Genomic DNA, 25,355 nt, shown 5'->3' on the forward strand with positions numbered 1-25,355 from the left:
ACATCCTCCAAGTTATTGTAGATATCAAAATGACAATATTTTCTTTCTCTTTTACTAAGGAAGGACTGGAAAGGTCACTAAAGTTTCCAATAGTGAATCCTTCATTTGGAATTATGGCAACAGGGGAAAAAAGGGACAGTAGAATCTCTGCGGCTACATTAGGCTGGCTGTAATTACAATTCCATGTTTGATTCCAGCTTATTTTTCCAGGAACATGCCACAAATTGTAGAGACACAGACTTATTCACACAAAATGACATTAGATTTGCCTTAAGATCATCTTTTTTCTTGTCTACAAAATTTATGTGCAAAACTTCTTGAAGCATAAACATATTTCTTAATTGACATTCTTCCTGCAAGCATTATTGATGATCTGATACTTAAAAAAAAAAATTCACTTTTCAATAAAGAGTGATCTGCAAAAGCCTGTCTAAAATATTAAGTGGTGATTGACCTAAATGTAAATATTTCCTTTTCAGGCAGATGTAAGATGTTTTATAATGGATGAAGGACATCATATCATTTCTAATAGTGCTGACATATTTTGGGAAGAAAAAATAGAAATTGGTTTAAGGGAAATGTAGAAAATGACAGGTCCAAGTTAATTGGTCTTGATGCATAATGATGTGAAAGTAACTAACATATTGAACTGGCATTTTGTCACTTCTGCTGAAGTACGAGCAAGAAGCTTTGCTCAGATAATTACTTTTAATAAATTACCAGCATTATTAAAGTAGAGTGAATGCACAACTTTCAAGCTTTGCCCCAGTTTATCTACCTTTATATTACTGAAGCCATAATTTTTCCTCTTACTTTGGGATAGTTTCCCCTACAGAGTAACTCTTAAATCTTACTTGTCCCATAAATACATGAACATAAACCTGTGATTTATGGCAATTTAGCTTGTTTCAGTGGAGGAGGTTTACAGTGTTGAGAAAACTCATTAATCTCATTCACAGCTCAAAGTATAAACATAACCTTTACAATATATAACAGAGGAAATTATGTGTTTTTGTGATTTACTGTTTCTGTTTTGGAAGGAGAACAAACTGCAAACTTGTTTTTTCTACTTACAGTTTTAATGCTCATTGATAAACTTCCAGTATTAGCATGAACTCATAATAAATAATAACCCTATTCATCCATATTGGATTTGAAAATAGGTTTTTAACTTTTCTCAGTACACTGAGGAATATTAAAATGTGGTTGTTTTGTGAAAGGCATTCTTTATGTTTGGCACAAAACAATGAGCAGATCCATCTCATCTTCTGGTAGCTGTTTGCGATGAATGGTGAACATTGTGGGTAACGAAGTCCCTGATGGATTTCTGAATTTTTGCATTGCCATTATTTCAAATTCATTATATACTGACTCCCTATTGAATGCCTTAATAGGAAGTTGATTTAAAAACAAACCTGAATGGTTGTAAGAACCTTCCAATTTGTATAGAACTCTTTCTTTTATTCCACTATAAACTGCATTTCTACATCCATTATAGATTTCTTTGAGGACTACTAGGTGATTTTTAAAACTTATATATTTATCATTTGGAAGTGATACTGCTACAATTTCCCATTATATCTGTGTGTTTTCGTAGAAGATGTTTTGTGTAATTTCCTCCATTTGCAAACACACTGAAAACTCTCTTGAATTTGGGGACTGAGCAGAGCTTTCTAAACTACAAAAAAAATTCTAGTAATGAACTGCCAAATGCAAATTTCATCGATTGAGGGTGGGGACTCTACATTCTAGATTTAAAAAAAAATCATATAGAATTTAAATTAGTTTAAGCCTAATAGTTTAAACCAAAAATTGTCTTGTTAGACTAATAGACACCACTTAAAATAATTATTTTTATTAATGATTTTCTAACTGCATGTTACTTAAATGTTCTTCTGTTGATTTGTATAGAATTCTACAAATAGCACTTAATGAGGGGCTTGTCATTTCAGTTTTTAAGAGAAACATATGTAACACTTAAACAAGTATGGATTTTTAAATCTTATCTTCTAATAATCAACTACAGGCAAATTTAAAAACTAAAATTATCTTTCTTTTCCTTCTACCTACCTACACTAATACAAGCGGATGTGCTCACTACCTGGCAACCAATCTAATGTGTCATAACACTTCTGAATGACAGTAGAGGGCACTAGAAGAACATGGCAATGAGTTAGAGAGCCCCTTGAGTGCCAGGAAGCAGGAGAGGCAGATACCTTCTTTACAGAGCAACAGGAAGATATGGGTGACACATTTTGACTAAAGGCAAAGAGTCAAATCTCCAAAGTGCCATAAATGAAAAAAAGAGTAGATACTTGGAATGTAAGTTCTTTGCATGCAGGGTCTTTCTACCACCCAGTGCCTAACATGGTGCTTTGCCTACATGTGCATAGCTGTTTAATAAATGTTTACTGAATTGATTTGAATTGCATAACTAGTGACAGGTTCAATTACATCTGCAATGGAAAGGAATTGGGATAATTTATTAGATTTTATAAATAGGAATAATATTACTACTCCTTTTAAAAAATGACTACCTAGGACATGGTTGTTTTTTTCTCAAAGGGCCTTGACCATAGCAGGTAAATTGAATAGAATAAATGAAACTATGATAAAATAAAAAGGGTTGAGTCTTTTTGTTGACTGGAAAAATCCTCATAATAAGCAGTAAAATGGCACAGTGGGAAGAATGCAGGACTTGATATTAAGAAGGAGACCCAAATTCAAATCCTGACTCAAATACTTGCTAGGTGCTTGATCCTGGGTAATTTACTTAACCCCTATACTTCAATTTCTTCAACGACAAGAAAGGCTAATTATTACATCTACCTCAGCAAGTGGTTTTGAAAATAAAATGAGCAGATATATTTAAAGAACTTTGTACACCTTTAAGTACTATGCAAATATTCTTAATAATATGTCCAAAATAACAGTTATGCAAAAAGCCCAGTTTCTTCCCATATGCATCATAAAGTATAATCTGAAGACTTGCTGTAAACATTTCTTTGACATTTTATTTTTATTCATCTCTTGCAGGAGAGTCTGGAGTGGGGCAGAGGATAATGGGGAGGGTGAAAAGAGGAAGAGAGATATAAAGAGACAGAGACACACATATACAGAGAGAAATAAAGAGAAAGAGAGAGAGAGAGAGAGAGAGAGAGAGAGAGAGAGAGAGAGAGAGAGAGAGAGAGAGAGAGAGAGAGAGAGAGAAGGGAGGGAAAAGGAGAGCATACTTAGATAATAATAACATTGCTAAGGTACTCTGCTAACATCTCTATGCCAACAAACATGGAAAGTTGGTGCCCTCCAGTGCTATTGAACCTCTATGGCATCTTCACTCATCACTTCATTTTTTATTTTTGAAATTTATGTGGAAATGCCCTAAGTCTCAATGAAACATCAGTAACTTTTTTTTTTTATTTTCCTACAACATATCTCTTTATAACTCACTCTCTCCTTTGCCAAAGGAAAGGAATCTTGAAATATCTTTTGTTATTTTTGCAAGGATTGTGAAAGTTAACACTGGCCCTTTTCTCAGAACTCTTTTATAGCTTTTGGAAAACTAGTTTCTGAAAAATGGAATACCCAGTTTCCCTCTTTTCTAAAAGTTAAGTAATTATGTAATACTCATCAAGAAGACTGGGATTTTGCTGACCAACTCCCCCCACCCCCCAATTTGACATCTTAAAGTAGAAAGTAAACAAATGGGCTAAGGAGAAATCTCAATCTTTTTTCTCTCCCCCTCCCCAAAAGCCTTTCAGGGGGTAAATTGAAACAAAGAATGAAGGAAAATATTCAGACAATAATGGAGAAGTGGTTCTCCATTGGTCTGCTAGGGCTATTTGGTCTTACTCTTCAGCAAACAGTCCAGGATGATAATCAGCCTCAAGTTATTTTTATCCAGTATATCCTCTCTTGGTTTCCTTTCAGCATTATTTCTACTTCTTTCTGGAAGTCTGCTTCAGCTCGAAGATAGGGGCCAGAAATTTGAGAATGTTGGACGAATTGTATAATCAACATGTAGACTCTTTGCCTCAAGTATCTGAGAGTTTATAGTTTATCCCGATTGCAGATGATGTTTGCTCATGGTTATATCTATATCTATATCTATATCTATATATATCTATATATAAAATTTATATAATTTATTATTATTAGTAAAGGCCTTTCTATTCATATGCTTTCAAGTGTTTTCAATACGAATATGTTGTACTTTGTCAAAGGTTTTTTATGCATCTATTGAAATAGTCATGTGATTTTTGTCAGATTGCTTGTCAATTTGGTCAATTATGTGGATGGTTTTCTAAATATTTACCCATTCTTGCATTCCTGATATAAATCCTATCTGGTCATAATGAATAACCCTTGTGATCACTTGCTGGAGTCTTTTTGCCAGTATTCTATTTAAGATTTTTGTATTTATGTTCATTAAGGAGATTGGTCTGTAGTTTTCTTTCTCTGCATTTGGCCTACCTGGCTTTGGAATCAGTGCCATATTTCTGTCATAAAAGGAATTTGGTAGAACTCATTCTTTGCTTATTCTGTCAAATAGTTTATAAAATAATGGAATTAGTTGTTCTTTGAATGTTTGATAGAATTCATTTTTGAATCCATCTGGTCCTGCAGGTTTTTTATTAGGGAGTTCTTTGATGGGTTGTTCAATTTCTTTTTCTGATATGGGGTTGTTTAGGTATTCTATTTCTTCCTCTGTTAATCTAGGAAATTTGTATTTTTGTAAATAGTCATCCATATCACCTAGATTGCCATATTTATTGCCATATAATAGGGCATAATAGTTTTTAATGATTGCCTTAATTTCCTCTTCATTAGAGGTGAGGTCTCCATTTCCATCTTGGATACTTTCAATTTGGTTTTCTTCTTTCCTTTTTTTTTTTAAATTAGATTGACCAGTACTTTGTTTATTTTATTTGTTTTTTTTTCAAAGTATCAGCTTTTAGTCTTATTTATTAAATCAATGTTTCTTTGACTTTCAATTTTATTAATTTCTCCTTTGATTTTTAGGATCTCTAACTTAGTCTTCATCTGAGGATTTTTAATTTGTTCACTTTCTAGTTTTTAATTTGTGTGCCCAATTCATTGACCTTTGCTATCCCTAATTTGTTAATATATGAATTCAAGGATATAAATTTCCCCCTGAGTACTGCTTTGACTGCATCCCATAGATTCTGAAAGGATGTCTCATCATTGTCATTTTCTCCAATGAAATTATTAATTTTTCTATGATTTGTCCTTTAACTGATTTTAGAGAATTATATTGTTTAATTCCTAATTAATTTTTGATTTGCTTCCCCATGTACCCTTACTAATTATTAATTTTATTGCATTGTAATATGAGAAGTTTGCATTCATTATTTCTGCTCTTTTGCACTTTTTTGCAATGTTTTTATGCCCTAGTACATGGTCAATCTTTGTGAATGTAACATGTGCTACTGAAAAGAAGGTGTATTCATTTTTGTCCCTATTTATTTTTCTCTACATATCTACTATTTTTTCTAAGATTTAATTCACTTCTCTTGCCTTGTTCTTATTTATTTTTTGGTTTGAATTATCTAGTCCTGATAAAGTATAGGTTCAGGTCTCCCACTAGTAGGGTTTTTCTATCTATTTCATCTTTGAGCTCCACTAGTTTCTCCTTTAGAAATTTAGATGCTTTTTCATTTGTTGCATACATGTTGAGTACTGATATTTCCTCATTGTCTATACTGTCTTTTATAAGAATATAATTACCTTCCCTATTGTGACCACCAAAATGTGGGTTTCTGGACTATGAATTGCCAAAACTGTAAAAATAATTTTTAGTGTCTTGATTTAAATCAAAACTAAGTGGTTGCCATGGGAAAAATTCCCAAATATGAAAATACCCAAGTCAGCTGGGTTTTATGGAGATTTTAATTAATACAAATGAAGGAATTAAGGGAAGAAAGAGAGTAGAGAGATGAGTTTATAGTAGAAGGGCCTAGGCCAAATGTCCTAGGCCTGAGCCTTAAGAGAGACTAGTCATTCCTTTATCACTCACCACAAGGTTTGTCCCAAGCAAAACTCCAGTCCTTCACTGAAATCCTAAACTCCTGTATTTTAGGATATAGCTTAGGCATAATAAATTTAAATTTAGTCCTTAATTTGAAATCTGAATATGCTCCTATATTTGAGGGTATTTTAGGTAGGTAGCAAATGATCCAGCCATACTTTATTTTTTTAAATTATTCAGTTGATAGGCATGTATTAAGCATTTCTTGTTTCTTTTATTAAAAAAAACTACTAAGGTTATGTAATATCTCTAGGATGAATAAAATTCCCTTTTTATTTTTTAAAGTCCTTCACAAAAGACCCCTTAATGACATTATTATTCTTATATTTTTTACTCCTCTTAACAGACTGGTGAGTTTGTGGCCACAATTAACTTTTCACTGACTATCCTTCATAACTCAAATGTTCTTGCTCCTTATCTCTGCCTTCTAGTTTCTTTCAAGTCCCACTTAAAATCTAATGTTCTAAATGAACAATGGTTCTTAATTCTAGTGCCTCTCCTCTTTTCATTATTTTCAGTTTATCCTATATATAAACTTTCTATATAGTTTTTATTTCTATATAATTTCTACATAATTATTTATATATTATCTTTTCCATTGGACCACGACCAGGTTGTAGTCTCCTTTTATATTTCTCTGTATCATGAGAACTTATTTTATTACCTCGCACATTTTATTTGTTTAATAAATTCAACTATATTTTCTGACAGAGAGTAGGTAAGGGAGAGAAGGGCAACAGAAGGGAGAGAAAAGAGAAAGGGAGAGAGAGAGAGAGAGAGAGAGAGAGAGAGAGAGAGAGAGAGAGAGAGAGAGAGAGAGAGAGAGAGAGAGAGAGAGAGAGAGCACTTAAAGGCATGAAGTGAGGGACTATATATATAATGAGATTGTTAACATACATTGAGAACAATTTGTGAAGTGCATTAAAAGCTAAACAGGAGTTTATATTTTATACTAGATTCAGGTGTTTGTTTCATTGACAGTCTGGTGAAGCTTATCCTCCTTAAAACAAAGTTTTAAAAACAAAATTATACATGATGATAAAGGAAAATATTTAGTGAAATAGAGTTATCAAATAATATTAAAGCAAGTTTTGGGACAACAAATTAAAAAATTAAACCTCTTTTTTCAGGTACTAGGAAAAAACAAATTTATTGTATCAGAGCGGCATGGTTAGAGATTAATTTTATTTGAGGAATATCACTTTGGCATCTGTGAAGAGAATGTTTAATAGGAGTTGAGAAGAGACCAGCTGAGTCAGGTGCTTAATTCATTGACAAAGGAGAAAGAAGTATCTGGAGGTCAGTATCTAATAATCACTATGATCTAATAGTCACTATGACTGGGTAAAAATTTTTAATCAAAAGGACTTTAAATGAGAAAAAGATCATTGAATGATGGAAGTAAAAAGTATTTTAAGGAGTAGTACGAAAAAAGGAATATTATAACATCCCCTTTCCTTGTCTGATGAGGCATATATGAGTGAAGGTACAACTAGTGACATATATCTTCCTGATACCTCATATCAGGGCAGCTGCCAATGGTATCAGGACAGTAAATCTGCCTGTACTTTGCATCGATTTTTGAAAGGCATCTGAAGACAGCTGGCATTCAGCTCTTGGGGATAAGACTTTAGTTATTCATTCCTAAAAGTAACTAAGTCAAGATTATTGAGATGATTCACAAAGGATATTTGATATTACATGGTTATTTTCAATATAGTTTTATGACAGATCAGGAAGGGTAATTAGAAGAAATTCTGAGACTTCTATCATTTATGAATTGTTTTGAAAATATCAATAGAGAAATGTAAAGACAAAGGTGAGAACACATTTCCTCATTCTCTTGTTGAAAATTTAGCCCACTTTATGCTAGATAATTACCCATGTAACATTCCTCACATTCTAATTTGACAAACAATTCTTAAATGATTACTATATTTAGAGAACACATTGTGGTAGTTACTGGACATTGAAAGATAAAAATCTGAATAATTAAAGTTGATAGCTTAGAGACATAATAATAAGGGAATGATATCTTTTTTAAGGTATGTTATCTTATCAGTTCTGTAGTCTTCATTTATTCATTTAATTACATTTTCAGTACCTTGTAACAAGGAAATCATAAATCATTACTTACTCATTACTTTCTATATGGTCTTAGTCATCTGTCAAAGGCCTTGACCAATTATAATTATTTTCAGGAGAAATGAATAAAAGTCTGTAATGTTACTGAGACAGACTTTTCTGATGGAGGAATATACTCAGTTTTATATCATGTTTCGCATATAAGCTAGTTTACTTTTTACAGCATATTTAAACCCTTCCATTTAATGTCATTGAATCATAATGGATGAATAAAATTGCTGCTTCTTTTTGTCAATAAACTATTTACTTCTCTCTACAAATGAAAGATTCATTCTTTGATATTGAAGTGTAGACACTTATCAACTACATATCTTGGTAAATAAGACCATAGGCTCTTCTCTGATGGCAGAACATAGATACTATTAATATACATTTTGTGCCCCTTTCCCACATATCAATTCCTAATTTCCTGGAAAATGATACCATTTATTCATTTCATTATATTCTTTTTGGATGTCAGAATTTTTATATTGATTTACTAAGCTCCATCTCTGAGTTCCCTTTTTTGGGGTTTGTAAAGACTCTAAATGTTATTGCAGTTTTGTTGTCTTGATTTTTTCTGCTATTTACTCTTTTATGATTGCATTTTGTCTCAATTGTAAGCTTGTCTTAAGCTTAATTTTCTTCTCAAATTCCATTGCTTTATTTATATCTTATGTCATCTCCTTTAATGCATCTTTCTTGATATTTCACTTTTACCATTTTTCTTTAAATGTTATTGACATCCTTATATATGTCATGTTTTCCTTCAATTCATTTTTTTAGCTTCTAATGCATTTTGCTAATTCTCATAATTGTTAAGCTATATTCTTTGGAGGATTAAGTTATTGTTCTTGCATTATACTTTAATTCTGCATATTTCTCTTTACTTTTATCCAACAAATTAATTCATATTGGACCCTCCTATTACTTATGATTTTCATCAATCTCTTTATTAGTTTTTTGTTGTTGTTGTTGAGAATGTTTCTTTTTCTTCTTCTTCTTTTTTTTTGTTACTGCAGCTCTTTTACTTAATCTGCTTCATGTGGTCAGAGGTGACAGAAGGAAGAAAAATTTAGATACAGCTGTTCTGCCAGAAGTCTAGACATTATGTTTTGTTTTACCAAAGATATTTTTGTGCTTCTATTGCCTTATGAGGAAAAACTTATTAGCAACTAAAGGTGTCAAAAGATGAAGTGGGTTCCATTGACAGTTAATAAGTTTCTTCTCACTAGACATTCTCAGGAAGCAGGTTGATGATGTATTGAGGATATTGCATAGAAAGCTAATTATTTAGTTAAAAATTGTACTAGGTAATGCCTGAAATTTCTTCTAATTCTTGTATTCTGCATTTTAACTGCCTATCATTTTGTCTAGAATTTATCAATCTATCAATCTATTTACATACTTGTTTCATAGAATTCCAATAGATAATAAAATTTAAAATATAGGTAATGCATAGATAACATCAAAAGCAAAACTGTAAAAAAGAAATTAAAACAATACATTTTTAGCCAAAAATTCATATACAATTGGGTAAATACAATATTGCACATGTTGATTTGAACCTATATAAAAGGGCAATTGGCAATAGATTATGTTGGTCACCAGTTAGTATTGATAATAATGTTTCATATTTCTGAACTAGACAACATATCTTCATCAAAAGGCTTAGTACATTATACACTGTAGGATTCATTAAGACTAAAGGAGTTGCAATACTGAGATCGTAGCAGCTTTTGTATCTTCTACAAGTACTACCCCTCCTTCTACTTCCCAGTCACTGAAAAAGAATTTTGAAATGCCTTCTCTATCGACCTTTGGGAATAAAATTTGCTGGCCAGAATCACATGATAAAGAATTTGTTTGCTCTTGATATATAATTCTATGCACTAAGTTAATAGCAACAAGCTAGGCTAAGCACATCAGGAGAGGTTTTTATTTGTTCTTTCATCTTTTTTTTTTAATGTGCCACCATTAAGACCTCTTCAGTTTTGACCTTGAAATCCCATTTCCCTTGGAAAGAAAAAAATGATTTCCACTCACTTTATTTGTTGTGTCCCAATTCACAAATTTGTTTATTTAGATCATGACGCCCTTTCTTCCTCTCTTGATTGTAGAGTGCTTGAAAGCCCATCACCTGCTGAGGACTTAGCTACTTTTGACAAGATTCGGTTGTCTAGCTAGCAAAGTGAACTATAGGCACAGAGGCCCAATAATTATTAAGTGTTAGCATAATTGTAATTATAAGTAGAGTGTTTCATTATATTACATCTGTTGGGTTTTAAATGAATTTTTGCAGTCTACTATATTAATAAGCAGCAAAGAACTGCTGACTTGGCAATCTTCTGGATCACATTTGTGATAACAAAAGAGGTTATGAAAATGAATTCACTCCGGGAGCCCTACTGAGTTAGTTACTATGATTCACAAGTTTATTATGGTAATAAAGCAACATGAGGCAATAATGCTAGGGACTGAAATATACTAATGATGCTTCATATTCCTCTGAAAGCATTAGGAAGAAGTACTAAAAAGTGTTGGGAGTTGCAATCAAGTGGAGCAGATGTCACACACACCACTGAATAAAACCCGAAGATCTTCTTTGCTTAATTCCTACTCTGCTTGGTTCCTCCACCTGCAGGTTTTTTTTTTTTCTCACAGAAAATATATAAATTGTTTCAGTTACCTAGAAGAAATGATTCTTGTCATTGTCTCCACATTGTAGGCTCGCTTTTTTAAAATAGAGAGGCCACAGAGAAATGATCTTTATAACACAAGGGGAGGTTCATTTTAAACCTCCCTTTGTGAGTTTCCCACAAAGTTATATGACTCAGAGAGGCTCAAGGAGCAGAAGTGATGAAGTTAAATGAATTGAAGAAAAAGATTTTTCATTTTCAAGGACAAGCACTGTGACTTTTCTAAACTCTGCATCTCCTCAATGTCTTGCAAAAAAAAATTTACGTCTATATTAGGCATTTGAATAATTTTAATAGAATAGTTCACCAATAAAAATGTTATATGTTTTATAGCAGAAGCAGCACGATTTCTTCTCTGCCAAATCACCTGCTTTTACTTGACAAATATCTTGATATACCTTGATTTATTTTAATAATTTAAGTCAAGTTCCAAATGTATATATATATATATATATATATATATATAAAATGCAATTTTGCAACTTAAGCGTTACACCATTTTATTTATTCAGAAGACAAAAGCATGGGAGCATGGGAGTCAGTCAGTAGACTATATTGTCCCTTGATTGAAAAGTAGTAAAATACATAATGGATCTCAACATGGTCTGTTTTCATGTGATTTGTGTGATTTCTTGAAAGAAGGCTAGTATTTTTTGAAATTTAAGCTTAAGGAGAATTAAAATTAGTTACTTGATTTCATCAGCAGCTAGTTGAACATGGCACAATTTCCACCTGAGTAAAATTTGACAGAGTTCCTACCTTTGATCATCCTTATGAAAACATTTCTGATTCTCTTGACTGAGGAATCTTGACTTAAATTATTAAAATAAGTTAATAACTATATATATGCATATGCAAATATTGCTAAAATAATTTAAATCAACTATGTTTTTTGAGTTCTTCATTACATGTTGGTTGGAATGAATAGCATTTGTACTCCTTCAGCAGGTAGAAACAACTGAACTTAGTGTTCAGTTAATAAAATAATTAGTTAAAATAAAAAACTACAAGGTAAGCTTTTCCTAACCTGCCACCATCCAACCCCCCTTGTAGGGTCATTATAAGACAGTTTCTCCATGACCCGATCAAATCTATTCCATTTTCTAGTGTCAACTTTCGAGCTAAAAGTTCTAGCTTTCCAGGGTTTCTGTCTATTTCCAACAGCAGGGTAACTTGGGGTCACTTTCTCTATGAGACCTTGTGACTTGGGGTACAAGGTCTCTTATCCAGATCTACTGTTCTCCACTTGAATTTGTCTTTCATTTTTAATTTTAGAAATCTTTCCATGGAGTTTACTTCAGGGTATATTTTGTGGAGCTTAAACAATAACCTAGAGTTGTTCATCACAACTTTGACATATGCCCTTCTGTGTAGTCAAACAATATATTGACTCACCTTAGAGAAGTTGATTTCTCAGAAAGGAACATAATTTCTTCATATAATTGTATTAAAAAGCCACAAATATGGTGTGTGTGTGTGTGTGTGTGTGTGTGTGTGTGTGCGTGATTATAGCCCACAGAAAGAAAAATTGGCAAAAACTTCATGGCCATAATTTGTTGTCTGACTATAGACTTAAGTCACTATGGGCATGATATGAATGTCCATCTATTGTTATGAATATTCCAGAAGCTTCAAAAGTCCAATTTTGCAACTTACGCATCATACAACTTTATTCAGAAGACAAAAGCTTTAGATATAGCAGACCACATTTTCCGTTCATTAAAAAGTAGTAAAATATACATTAGATTCGAATACATTCCTTTTGTTTTCATGTTATTTGTGTGTTCTTGAAAGAGGACTAGTATTTTTTTTGTAGTTTAATTTCAAGGAGAGTTAAAATTAGTTCTCTAGTTTCATCAGCAGCTAGTTGAACATGGCACAGTTTTTACCTGAGCAAAATATGACAAAGTCCCTACCTTTGATCATGCATTGCCAAAATTTCTGAGTCTCTTGAGTGAATGATGAATATTTTTTCATTTTCTCAGTTGTATTGCTTTAAAAATCTATTATATATATATAAATATATATATATATATATAAACATACATATTTTATCAGTTACTCCTAGAAACAATTTTTGGTAATCATTTTCTGACATTTTAGAATTCTCCCTTCCTTCTGTCCCTACCCCCACATGACAGTAAATTATCTAAGTTATACCAGTACTTTCATGTAGTTACATATTTCCATATTGCTTATGTTGTGATAGAAGGCACATATCACACATACAATAAAATATTGATGAAAGAAATAAAATTTCTTCTTTTGCTGTGGACAGCATTTTTCATTATGTCTTCCCTGAGTGTGGCATCTTAGAAACTTGCTTTTATGATAACACTTTAGTCCTTCACAATTAATCATTGTATAATATTTTGGTTATTATATATACAGTGATCCCTCACCTATTGTGTGAGCTAAGTTCCAGAGACCTCTGGGAGGGGTGAAAATCTGAGAAGTAACAGCACTGTATTTATTTTATTATATCTATGTGTGTGTGTGTGTGTGTGTGTGTGTGTGTGTGTGTACATATATATATATATATATATATATATATATTTAAGGATTTATAAACCCTTCCCACTCTCCTATAAACTTTTTCCACACTCTTATTAACCTATAGTCACTGAGTCAATCATCTCCCAGGATATTTATTTCATCAGTCAATAGTGTGCCACTATAGGTATAACTCCACAATACAGAAATATATAGATATAAATGTATATATATATATAAAAATATACACACACACACACACACACACACATAGTGTATTATGGTATCACCTTTTATTTCTAGACCAAGTATCTATTTTGAATTTATCTTTGTGATGCCTAATATCTGCAATCCTGATTTCCAAATTTCGCAACAGTTGTCAGATAGGGAGTTCTTTCCCCTAATTTATTTCACTGATCTACCATATTTCTAAGCCAGTACCAGATTGTTTTTATGGTTCTCACTTTATAGTCTGGTTTGATATCTGATGCAGCCAGACCTCCTTCCTCCATTTTTTTCGTCAATTCCCTTAATATTCTTGCATTTTTCTTCTTCCAGATGAACTTTATTGTTATTTTATCTAGTTATATGGTACAGGATAAGACATAGTGTTGAATCAGTGAAATAGATTAAGGAATCAACATATGGCAGTTATGTCCATAGAAACTTAGTGTTTGATAAATCCAAAGATACAAAGCTTTTTGGGAAAGAACTTCCTATATAACAAAAACGTCTGAGAAGTTTTCACACTGAATAGTTAAATTAATTTAGGCAATATTGTCATATTTATTAAACTGGCTGAGCTTATCCATGAACAATTAAATTTTTTCAAATTATTTAAGTTTGACTTCATTTGTGTGAAGAGTGTTTGTAATTGTGTTCATTTAGTTGCTGGATTTGTTTTGGTCAATATTATTCATGTATTTTACATTGTGTAGAATTATTCCTTTTCTATCTCTTGTTGGAGATTGTTGGTGGCAAACAAAAATTCTGATGATTTATATGGATTTATTATGTATTCTATAACTTTGGTGAAGTTGATAATTATTTCTATTATTCTTTTGGTTAATTCTCTAGAGTTCTGTAGGTATAGCATCATCCTCTGCAAAGAGCAATAAATTTCTTTCTTTCATTGCTTATTCTAATTCATTCAATTTATTTTTCTGTTCTTCTTGCTATAGTGAGCATTTCTAGTAGAATATTAAGTAATAGTGGTGATAATGCTTGTTTGATCTTATTTGAAAGAATCTTAGTTTATCTCTATTACAGATAATTCTTGCTGATGATTTTAGATAAAAACCATTTGCTACTTTAAGGAAGGTTCCCTTTATTCCAGTATTTTCTAATGTTTTTATAAGGAACAGAATTCTATTTTTCAAATGCTTTTTTTGCATCTATTGAAATAATCATGTGAATTCTATTGGTTTTGCTATTGATATGGTCAATTATGCTGATGGTTTTCCTAATATTGAACCATCTCTGCATTCCTGTTTTAAAACCCAGCTGATAGTGGCATATTTTTCTTGTGATAAAAAGTTATAATCTCCTTTTTAGTATTTTATTTAAAATTTGCATAAATGTGAATTGGGGAGATTGACCTATAGTTTTCTTTCTCTGTTTTATGTCTTCCTTTGCTAGGTATTAATATGATATTTATTTCATGAAAAAAGTTTGGTAGGATTCTCTCCTCCACTATTTTTCCAATAGCTTATGTATTATTGGAGTTGGTTGTTATTTGAGTGTTTGGTAGAATTAATTTGTGACTTTCTGGTCCTGGGGTCTTTTCTTTAGGGAATTCTTTTAAGGTTTGTTCAATTTCCATTTCTGTGAAAGTGCTGCTTAAGTATTCTATTTCCTCTTTTATTAGTTGTGGTAGTTTGCATTTTATAAGTATTCATCTATTTAATTTACATTGTCATATTTATTAGCATATATTTGGGCAAAATAAATCCCAATAATTGCTTTATTTTCTTTTTTCATTGTTTGTGATTTTGCCTTTTTCATTTTTGATCCTGGTAATTTGGTTCTCTTCTTTCTTTTTTAAAACAAGTTAACCAATAATTTATCTATTTTATTTGTTTAAGAAAACTTCTTTTCTTATTTTTTAGTTCAACAGCTTTTTTACTTTCAGTTTTATTGTCTCCCGTGATTTTCAAGATTTCCAATTTTGTGTTTAATTGGGATTTTTAATTAGTTCTTTTGCTATTGTTTTAGTTACATGCCCAATTCATCAATCTGTTTTTTCCCCCTCTATCTTACTGATTTAAGCATTTGGAGATTTAAATTGTACTAATTCTTTGGTAGAGTAATTCTACCCTGATTGATTTCTTACTTTTAGTCTATCATATACTGATACTTAAATTTAGAGACTTACCTTGTGATTTTGTCAGTATGAATGCTCTTACTACCAAATTCTATTGTATTCAATCCCAGTTTTAGGCCCTTTAAAATTAAATTCAACTTTTTAACATTAAATTTTATTTTCACTTACAAATTCTCTCCCTCTGTTTACCTATCTTCTGCCCACTGACAAGGCAAGAAATAAGATAGAAATTATATATGAATTAAAACAAAACATTTTTTCACATTAGCCCTATTCCTTTTGATTCTCTTCTCAAAACAAAAGCTAAAAAATTATGAAAGAAAAAATATATTTTAATCTATACACCAAATTCTATAAGTTCATTTGTTTCCTATAGGGAGCTAAATAGTATTTTATGTCATGAGTCCTTTGAAGTTATTTTTGATTGTGGGATCATTTGGAGAGGGAGGTAGTTTCAGACCCTCCACCATCTCTACTCTCCTCCTCCACTGCTCCAGCAGTATTTTTGTCAGTTAGTGAATTCTTATCCCAATAACTGGAATCTTTGGATTTATCAAACATTGGTTGCACTACTTTGCTTTTGAATATAGTCTACATAATCTTTTCCATTGATCAATGGCACTATTTCTTATCCCACACCAAATTAGTTTGATAATTGTGACATTATAATATAGTTTGTGATCTGCTACTAGATCCTCTTTTTCATTTTTAAATTGATTCCTCTAATATTTTTAATCTTGCTCATTCATATTAATTGTTATTATTTTTTTCTAGATCTATAAAGTAATTCCTTGGTAGTTTGCTTGGTAAGGCAATGAATAACTAAATTAAGCAAACTTATCTTTAAAAACTTTGGCTCAGTCTAATCATAAACAATTTATATTTCTCCAGTTATTTAGATCTGTTTTTGGGTGAAGAGCATTTGGTTATTTTATTCATATAGTTCTTATATGTGTCTTGGCAGGTAAACTCCCAAGTCTTTTATATGGTTTGTAATTATGTCAAAGGCAATTTCTCTTTACCTCCTTCTGTATTTGGTTTGTAATAGAAGGATGATTTCTGTGGGCTTATTTTATATCTTGCATCTGTGCTTAAGTAGTTAATTGTTTCAGCATTTTTTAAATTGACTCTAAATTTCTCTAATCATACAATCATGTTATTTACAAAAAATGATAGTTTTGATTCTTGATGTTGAGGTAGCCATTCATTCTTAGAATAAATCCAATCTGGCCATAGTGTATGATCTTTTTTGATATACTGTTAGAATCCCTTTGATAGTTTTTATTGAAATTTAAATGTTTTCATTAATATTTATTAGGGAAATTGGTCTATAGCTTTCTTTTTTCCTTCTTGTTCTCCATTGTATAGATATCAAAATCAAATTTGTGTCATAGAAGAAATTCAATAGGATTCCTTCTCTACCTGTTATTTTATATATAGGTTACATATTATTGGAATGAATTATTCCTCCCCCTCCAATTCATTGCATTTGTGTTATTTCTAGTTACTTTTTCATAATGAACAAAGCTTCTATGGATATTTTCTTACATACACAGCTTTTTACTATCTTAATAATGCTCTTAGGGCCTAATCCTAATAATGAGATTTCTAGTTCAATGAATAAAAACAGCTTTATAGATCTTAATGTATATTTCCATCTTTTTTTCTAAATAAATAATTCACAACTGCTCTAGTAATCTAATATTAGGTCTGTTTCTCCATTGTCCTATTGGCTGTCTGGTTCTCAGTTAACATTTTACCCAGGATCATATTTAGCTAGATTGGTCCGTAGGAAGCAGACACAATCTGTTGTCAGGACAAAATTCTTTCCAAATTCAAATTTTTTTAGCTTGATCATAACTAGTGGAACTATTGTTTTTGTGCCATAACCTTCAGAAATACTGGATTACCATCTTAGTATAATGAGTGTTAAAGTAAGGCTTTTTCAAAATATTTATGCTCTGTAAGCCATGCTTGTCCGAGTAGGAACTATGTTTGAATTATGTGTATTGTCAGGCTTATGTTTAATATTCCATTACCTTTGTATGTTTCTTATAGGTCAGATTTTCTGCTGAGTTATGGATTTATCACCAGAAATAATTTAAATTCCTTTAGTTCGTTAAATATCCATGTTTTTGCTATTTATAATTATGTTCATCTTTGCTTGTTGTTATTCTTGGTTTTAACTCCAATTCTTTTGCTTTATGACATGCTGTCTTCCATGTCTGTATTCTTTTAATTTTGGGACTGCTAGGTCTCATGTTTTTCTGACTGTCACTGCACACTATTAATTTTTTTCTTATTTGTAGTATTTTCTCCTTAACCTGGGAAGTACAGAACTTAGCAATGACATGTTTTCATTTTTTGGTCTCTTTCAAATAGTTATTGGTGTAATTTTTTTCTTCTATTTCTATTTTACCTCTGATTATAGAATTTCTGGGCAATTTTCTTTGATAATTTCTTGGAGTTTGATGTCTAAACTCTATTTTTGATTGTAACTTTCCAAGAGTCCAACTATTCTTATATTGTCTTTCAATCTGTTTTCCAGTTCAGTTGTTTATCAATTCACATTTTTAGTGATGACTGCTGACTCTGTATGTCCCTCCATCTTATTTTCTTCTGTTTATCTATCCTCTTTTTGCCTCGGCCTCTCTGTTTAGCTTCTGTCTATTACCTCCCACAATCTTCTCTCTCTTTCTTGATCATTATTTCCATGCTCCCTTTCCTATATCACTTGTCCTACTTCCCTATGGAAAAGATGAATTTGGATGCTCAACTGGAAAGAATACACACACATACACACATGCATACATACTATTTATTTATTTTTCTTTCTTCATTGAACTATTTCAAAAGAAAGCAAAGTTGAAGAATTTCCCTCTTCCCCCACCATTTCCCCCTCCATTGTATAACCTCTTTTCTCTCTAAATAAGGAACATTCTATTTTTCAAATACTTTTCTGTATCTATTGAAATGCATAATGCCTCTTTTATGTGATATTATTTTCTCCATTCTTCTCCCTTCCCTATTCAGTATCCCTCTTTCTCAGTCTTCCATTCTTCCTTTAATCATATCAACACAATACACTCACTCTCAGACTCTCTGTAAAAGAAAATGTTAACAGTCCTAGGGATGATAATGTTCTTATAGGTTACATATATTATATTCCTATATACAAATGCAAATAGTTTATTCTTTTAAAATCAATATTCTTATTTATCTTTTTGTGATTCTCTTAAATCATTTGTTTGAATGTGAAGTTCTAGTCTTTTCATCACCAAAGCTTGAAAGTGTAAATCTTGAAATTTCTCAGACTTGTGAATGTTAAAAATTTCCACATTGAGGAATCCTCCATTGGAACAAATTCCCTACTGGAAACATTCCCCATTTTGATGTGAGAACTCGCCAGGATCAGAAATGGGAGGATCTCTACTCCACCCATACTTAAGACTGCTTTAGGGGAGAAAACTCCTTGCTAAACAATGAAAGTACTTAAACCCATATTTATAATGAGGCAAAAAGTTCTTTAAACCATGCCTATTTTTAGAATTTATACAATAGGGTGCTAAGTACCTATTAAAGGTCAGGCAATTTGTAAACTTGCAAGGAGTAAAGAGGTGAAAACTTACTCAGAGCTTTCCTGATGTGAATTACTCAGAAGTTTTAGTCTACTCAGAAAAGGTGAGAGCAAGATGTGAATTAAGAAGGTGATAACAAAATGTGAACTAAGAATGGGCTGTCCTTTGGGAAAACTGTCCATTGTGATTGATAGATGGAAGAACTTAGGGGAGGTGACATAGGAGAAAACCCCCTATATAAGAAAAAGCAGAATCTCTTGAAAGTCAATCCTTTTGGAGAATCTCTTGAGATGGAGGACAGGCTCTTGAGATATATAGGCTCTTGAGAGACAATCTCTAAGGAGGTCTTTCAAGGGAGGCTGACTCTGGCTGGAACTCTCTCTGAGGAGACTCTGTCACTAGAATCCTTGCTTAGACAGACCTTGTGGTGAGTGATAAAAGAATGACTGACTGATCTCTCTCTCTTAAGACTTAGGTCTAGGCCATGTTGGCTTAAGGCCCTTCATTCTTATTTCCTTTTTCTCTCTCTCTTTTCTTTAATTCCTCATTGTATTATTAATTAAATTCTCTATAAAACCCAGTTGACTTGGGTATATTCATAATTGGGAATATTTCCCTGGCGACCACCTTATATTTAATTTAAACCAAGACATTGTAGTGAAACATATTTTCTGCGGTCACAAATTTACTCACCCACTCTTATATCTACTATAATTTATATCTTTCACTATTTTAACTCTTACAATTTATGACTCCAACTCTTTTAATTGCTACAGTTTAAGGCTCCCACTATTTTAAATGTTACAAAAGTCCTCTATTTTGTTAAATATTCATTTTCCCCCTACAGGATTATAATTAGTTTGGCTGTGAAAATAATCTTGTTTGTAATTCTTACACTTCCCCTTCTAAAATATCATGTCATAAGCTCTCTGCTTCTTTATAGTGATTTTTTCAATTTCTATTTTATCTACTGGTTCTAAATTATCTGGGTAATTATTTCTTTATGATTTTTTTAAAAACACGATGTCTATGTTTTTTTTCACTTTATTTATTTTAAACTATTTTTCCATGTTTACACTATTCATTTTCTTTTCCATTTTCAGTCCCTTTATCATATTGGGTATAGCCATGGTGTTGTTTCCATTACTTCTGCCACCACTAAAGTTTAGAGCAAGAGATGATCCACTGTACTATGCTCCCAGCCAACCCCCAATCCCAGTTTCCATAGACCTCTTTTTATGTCTTCCTATGCTGCCCCAGGCTAGAAAAATATCACTCTGTGACTTTTTGTTACTTTTCTGGCTCAGAATTTGGCCCATTAAAAAAAAAAAAACAAAAACAGATGTAGAATGGTAGATATTGGAAGAAGTTGTTAAAAAAAAACCCCAAACTATTACTTTGTCATCTCAGCTCCATCCTGTCATCTCACCCTCCACCCATCTTGATGAAATTTTAACCGAAAGGGAGAAATCACAGATTATAGAGCAGACAAATGCTAACACTGATCTCATTCCATGGTTGCCAGAATACGATTTGGAAATTAATTTGGTGGAGAATTATTGGCAACTAGGCATGGCAAGGGAGTCTTTATTAGAGACCATGAGGGTTAATTCCAGGCACCCAGGCACATGGTCAAAGTTTGAGCGACTGAGGCAGTATTAAGGGGAGACTTCAGCTAGCTTCCTGGATAGAATTATTAACTGTGGAGAACATTGGATTGGTCTAGATCTACTCTCTGATGAGAATGTAAGTCATATCAGGAGGAAGTTTGTAAACAATGCCTGCCCTGTGGTTTCAGGAGTAACTCCCAGAATCGGTTCACCATGAGACTGGATGAGCTAAAGAGCAACTTACATTTGTCAGGATGAGCTAGATAGACAAGTGGACGATAAGACCAAGGTAATAGAAAAACTGAGAATGCAATTAAAGGAAGCTAAAAAAAAAGATACAGGAGAGTGAGATACAGAATGTTAAGACTGTTGCAGCCCTGTAGTCATACAGACCTCCAAGGCAGGAATACAATAGTAGGCAGCCCAGGCAAAATGCTCATCGGTGCTTTTTGTGCAATTGAGTTGAGCACATGGTCAGAGAGTGTACATAGAGAGGACAATTTGCAGCTCAAAATAGGGGAATCTGAGGCAATGTACATAGTAATGGGTATAATGGATGTAGTCAAAATTAAAATGGTATAGATTTAATAATGCATTTAATAATAATGTCTATACTAGTAATAATAATTAATTGTGGATGTTGCAATAGTTCGCAATGAGCTCCAGATTTACAAAGCATGCAGGATTTTATCAGGACAGGAGCAAGATCTAAGTATTACCTACTAGTTTCCCTTACTTCCTCTATAAAATAAATTTTGTTTTTATAAGTCAAGGGGTTTATGCGTTACTGGCCCTGGGGAATTCTTAGGAGGAGGGTTGTATCATCTCATATCCCTCTAGGACAGTTCCCTATTACAACCTTACTCCTGTTTTCTGACTTTTGAGGGCAAAAGAAATTACATTTATCCCTTCTACATTGAAGCAATTAGGGGTACATACCCCCTTATCTGGAAAACCTTTTTCTTTTATGAGGTAAAATAAATTGCATATATTTATGTCATTAAATGATAAAATATATTGATGTTATACAATACTTCCCATATATTTTATGCATTTCCGAATTTCTAAACATTTTCTATATTGTCTGCTAGTCTTCTCATATCATCTGCCACTTCTATGATACTCTTAAAAACGTCGCACTTAATTTCTTCTGCTGACTCCAATATATGGAAACTGGTAGGGAAAGTCATGATATGGAAAGGATATATGTACTTGTTTGAAAAATTTCTATTAATATCTGTGAATTTAAAGAGGCTGATGATGGGAGACTATGTGGCCCAGTACTAAGAACATATTAAATAATTTTCTAGCTTACTATGACCTGATGTAATATTTGCTCTGCTGGCTCAGCCTTCCCGAACTTCTTACCAACAGGCTATGACACTTTTTCTGCTGCTTCTTTAATCCTATCTTCTGGAACCTGTGCTTCTGTTTCCATTAGTGTACAGAAATATCAAGAGAGTATGGTCTTTTAAAATGCTTGTTGTATTAAAACAAACATTCTACTTTAGAGAATGAATGAATACAGAGAAAACTATGAGAAAAGATGTTGGAAAAATGATATTGCTGCTTTTAAAATTTTATTTTTATATCACTTTAGTAGAGAATTGCTTCATTTCATTGACAAAACTTGCTAAATGTTCAAATAGTACTTAAGGTCCAGAGTTTTATAACTGCAAGACTAATGCAAAAGATAAAATATATATATATGTATATATATATAATTAAGCAAACTGTCTTTAGCACCTATTTCCTTCAAATAAAATCTCATTATCCCCTTTTGACAGAATCTTAATGTTAGAATAACGAAGTGACAGTTTTTTGTGTTATTTGTTGTAAAACTAACTGAATTTTAATAGTGGATTCTTTAAGAGCAAAAAATATTATCAAAACAATTCTGAGATGCCACCTCATACCTAGCAGATTGGCTAATATGACAACAAAGGAAAATAATAAATGTTGGAGAGGATTTGGCAAAATAGGTACACTAATGCATTGCTCATGGAGGTGTGAATTGATCCATCCATTCTTGAAGGCAATTTGGAATTATACCCAAAGGGCTTTAAATGATTGCCTGCCCTTTGATCCAGTCATACTACTGTTGTGTTTGTACCACAAAGAGATAATAAGGGGGAAAAAAAGACTGGTACAAAAATATTTATAGTCACGCTTTTTGTGGTACCAAAATTGGGAAAATGAGGGGGTGTCCGTCGCTTGGGGAATGGCTGAATAAATTATGATATCTACTGGTGATAGAATACTATTATGCTGAAAGGAATAATGAACTGGAGGAATTCCATGTGAACTGAAATGACCTCCAGGAATTGATGCAGAGTGAAAGAAGCAGAACCAGGAGAACATTGTACACAGAGACTGATACTTTATGGCACAATTAAACATAATGGACTTCTCTACTGGCAGCAATGCAATGATACAGGAAAAATCTGAGAGACTTATGAGAAAGAGAAAGAATGCTATTCACATTCAGAGAAAAAATGGTGGGAGTAGAAACACAGACGAAAAACAAATGCTTGGCCATGTAGTTTGATGGGGATATTGTTGGGGATGCAGAATGTAAATGTTCAATCTACTGGAAATATTAATAATATGGAAAAAAAAATAAAATAATAAATAAAAAGCACAAAGTATTAAAGGACTCAAAGGAATAGCTCTTTAATGTTGAAATTTTAGATTGAGACATGAATAATAGCAGAGAAAGCAGAGATAATGGAGGTGTGGATACAAGTGTTATGGGACCCCATTCTTCTCTCTGCTTCTTATCTTACTTCTTTATCTCTTTATTTATTTCATGTACTACTTCAGGAAAGTTCGTCTGTTGATTAGAAACCAAGAGTATTCAAGACCGTGACAGTACAGCTCTACTAGATCATTCATTATGTTGAACTGAGTATGAATGTCATTTAATCATTAAACACATGTGATCTCATTTTTATTTTCTTCTGGCTTCTTAGGATAATACAAACAGTGAATATAGAACAAGAAAAAAAGATACCAACAAACACTGAAATGTAATCTAAGGTAAGTTACAAAGTGAAAAAAAAAGCACTATGTAATATCAGTGTTTGATGAGTCCTATACTTTATGAAAATATATTTGATAAAATCCACAAAACATTAGACAAAAAAGCACCTCTATTTTTGTCAAGTGATCTCCATATTCTTTTTGCTTATTTCCTTTTGTTTCCAATTTCCTTTTCCTCTAAAATCATCAGGAGACTAATTTAAGGTTATAGAACTAGTGTTCTTGACTCCTTGTTTTGTTTAAGATGGATGAAAGTTTTAATTTTATTTTTCCATTTCCATTTTCCTTATCATCAATATTAGATTTTGTTTTAATTATTTTTCTTTCCTCATTTCCATCTATCTGTCTGTCTATCTATCTATCTATCTACACATAATATACCCTATAATGCCTTAGAATGAATAAGCTCAGACTCATTTCTTCCTTTATGTTATTATTATTATTAACAGATATATCCTTCTTAAGTAATAAACTATTTTAGTAGCTAATATAATAAAATGAGTACAATTTGTACAAAAATGAGTACAACCTAAGCTAGGTGATAGAATGGAGAGAGCAGCAAGCCTAGAGTTAGGAAAACCTGAATTCAAATCCAGCCTCAGACATTTAACTAGCTGTGTGACCTTGGAGAGGTCACTTAACTATTTTTGCCTGTTTCCTAATTTGTAAAATGAGCTGGAGAAGGAAATGGCAAACCACTACAGTATCTTTGCCAAGAAAAGCCAAATTGGGTCACAGGTAGATAGGATTGAAATGATTGAATAAGAAAAAAAATTATCTACATGTCAAGATTCATTTTTTTATAACTTTGAAGATTTTGCTTTGCTGAAGAATGATAAAATTTAGTTAAGAAGTGAGAGTACCAGAAACACAATACTACCAAATATTTGGGTAGATTCAACCCACTGTATTTCTTGGGCTTCCCTGAATTCTGGAATTATTTTGTACACATCAGAGAGCTATAAAAATAGCTGGGACCCTCAAAACTCTATTTAACTTGCCCAGTTTTCACTGACTTTGGCTTCATTTGCCAGTGTTCCCTGAAATAGATGTCCTTTTACTGTTCATAAATTACTTGATTAAGAGAATAAAATGCCAAATTTAGCAGATACACTAAAGGAACACATATTTCCAAGGAAAATATTTTGAAAAGAATGCTATGGGTTACTTGTCCATAAGAATAGATATGCTAATTAATTCATTAGAAGATTCTTGTCAAATATCAGGGCACAAAAACTATTGGTTTGGATGACTTTGAAAGGCAGAAGGACTAGTTGCTGCTTGCTGCAGGCATTTGTATAGTCTTCTCATCTAATGTCAGAACTCATAGTCCTAATGGTTATCAGTGACTCTGAATAATTCTTCACATTTGACAGAGCAGTTCTTCTTGGCCTATTTCCTTATATGGTCAGTGAGACCTAAACATATTTTCATATG

The 25,355-nt window shown here is 32.2% G+C and overlaps 1 long non-coding RNA gene across 1 annotated transcript in view; it reads left to right on the top strand.

Moving 5' to 3' along the window:
• The window catches only part of LOC103096050 (uncharacterized), a 180,130-nt gene extending 156,145 nt beyond the window's left edge, over positions 1-23,985 (top strand). Inside the window, exon 4 of the long non-coding RNA XR_001624193.2 lies at positions 23,849-23,985. This is a non-coding gene — a long non-coding RNA (uncharacterized LOC103096050). The remainder of the gene's footprint in view (positions 1-23,848) is intronic.
• The last annotated feature ends 1,370 nt before the right edge of the window (positions 23,986-25,355 follow it).

Source organism: Monodelphis domestica, chromosome 8 (assembly GCF_027887165.1).
Source record: "Monodelphis domestica isolate mMonDom1 chromosome 8, mMonDom1.pri, whole genome shotgun sequence".
NCBI lineage: Eukaryota > Metazoa > Chordata > Mammalia > Didelphimorphia > Didelphidae > Monodelphis > Monodelphis domestica.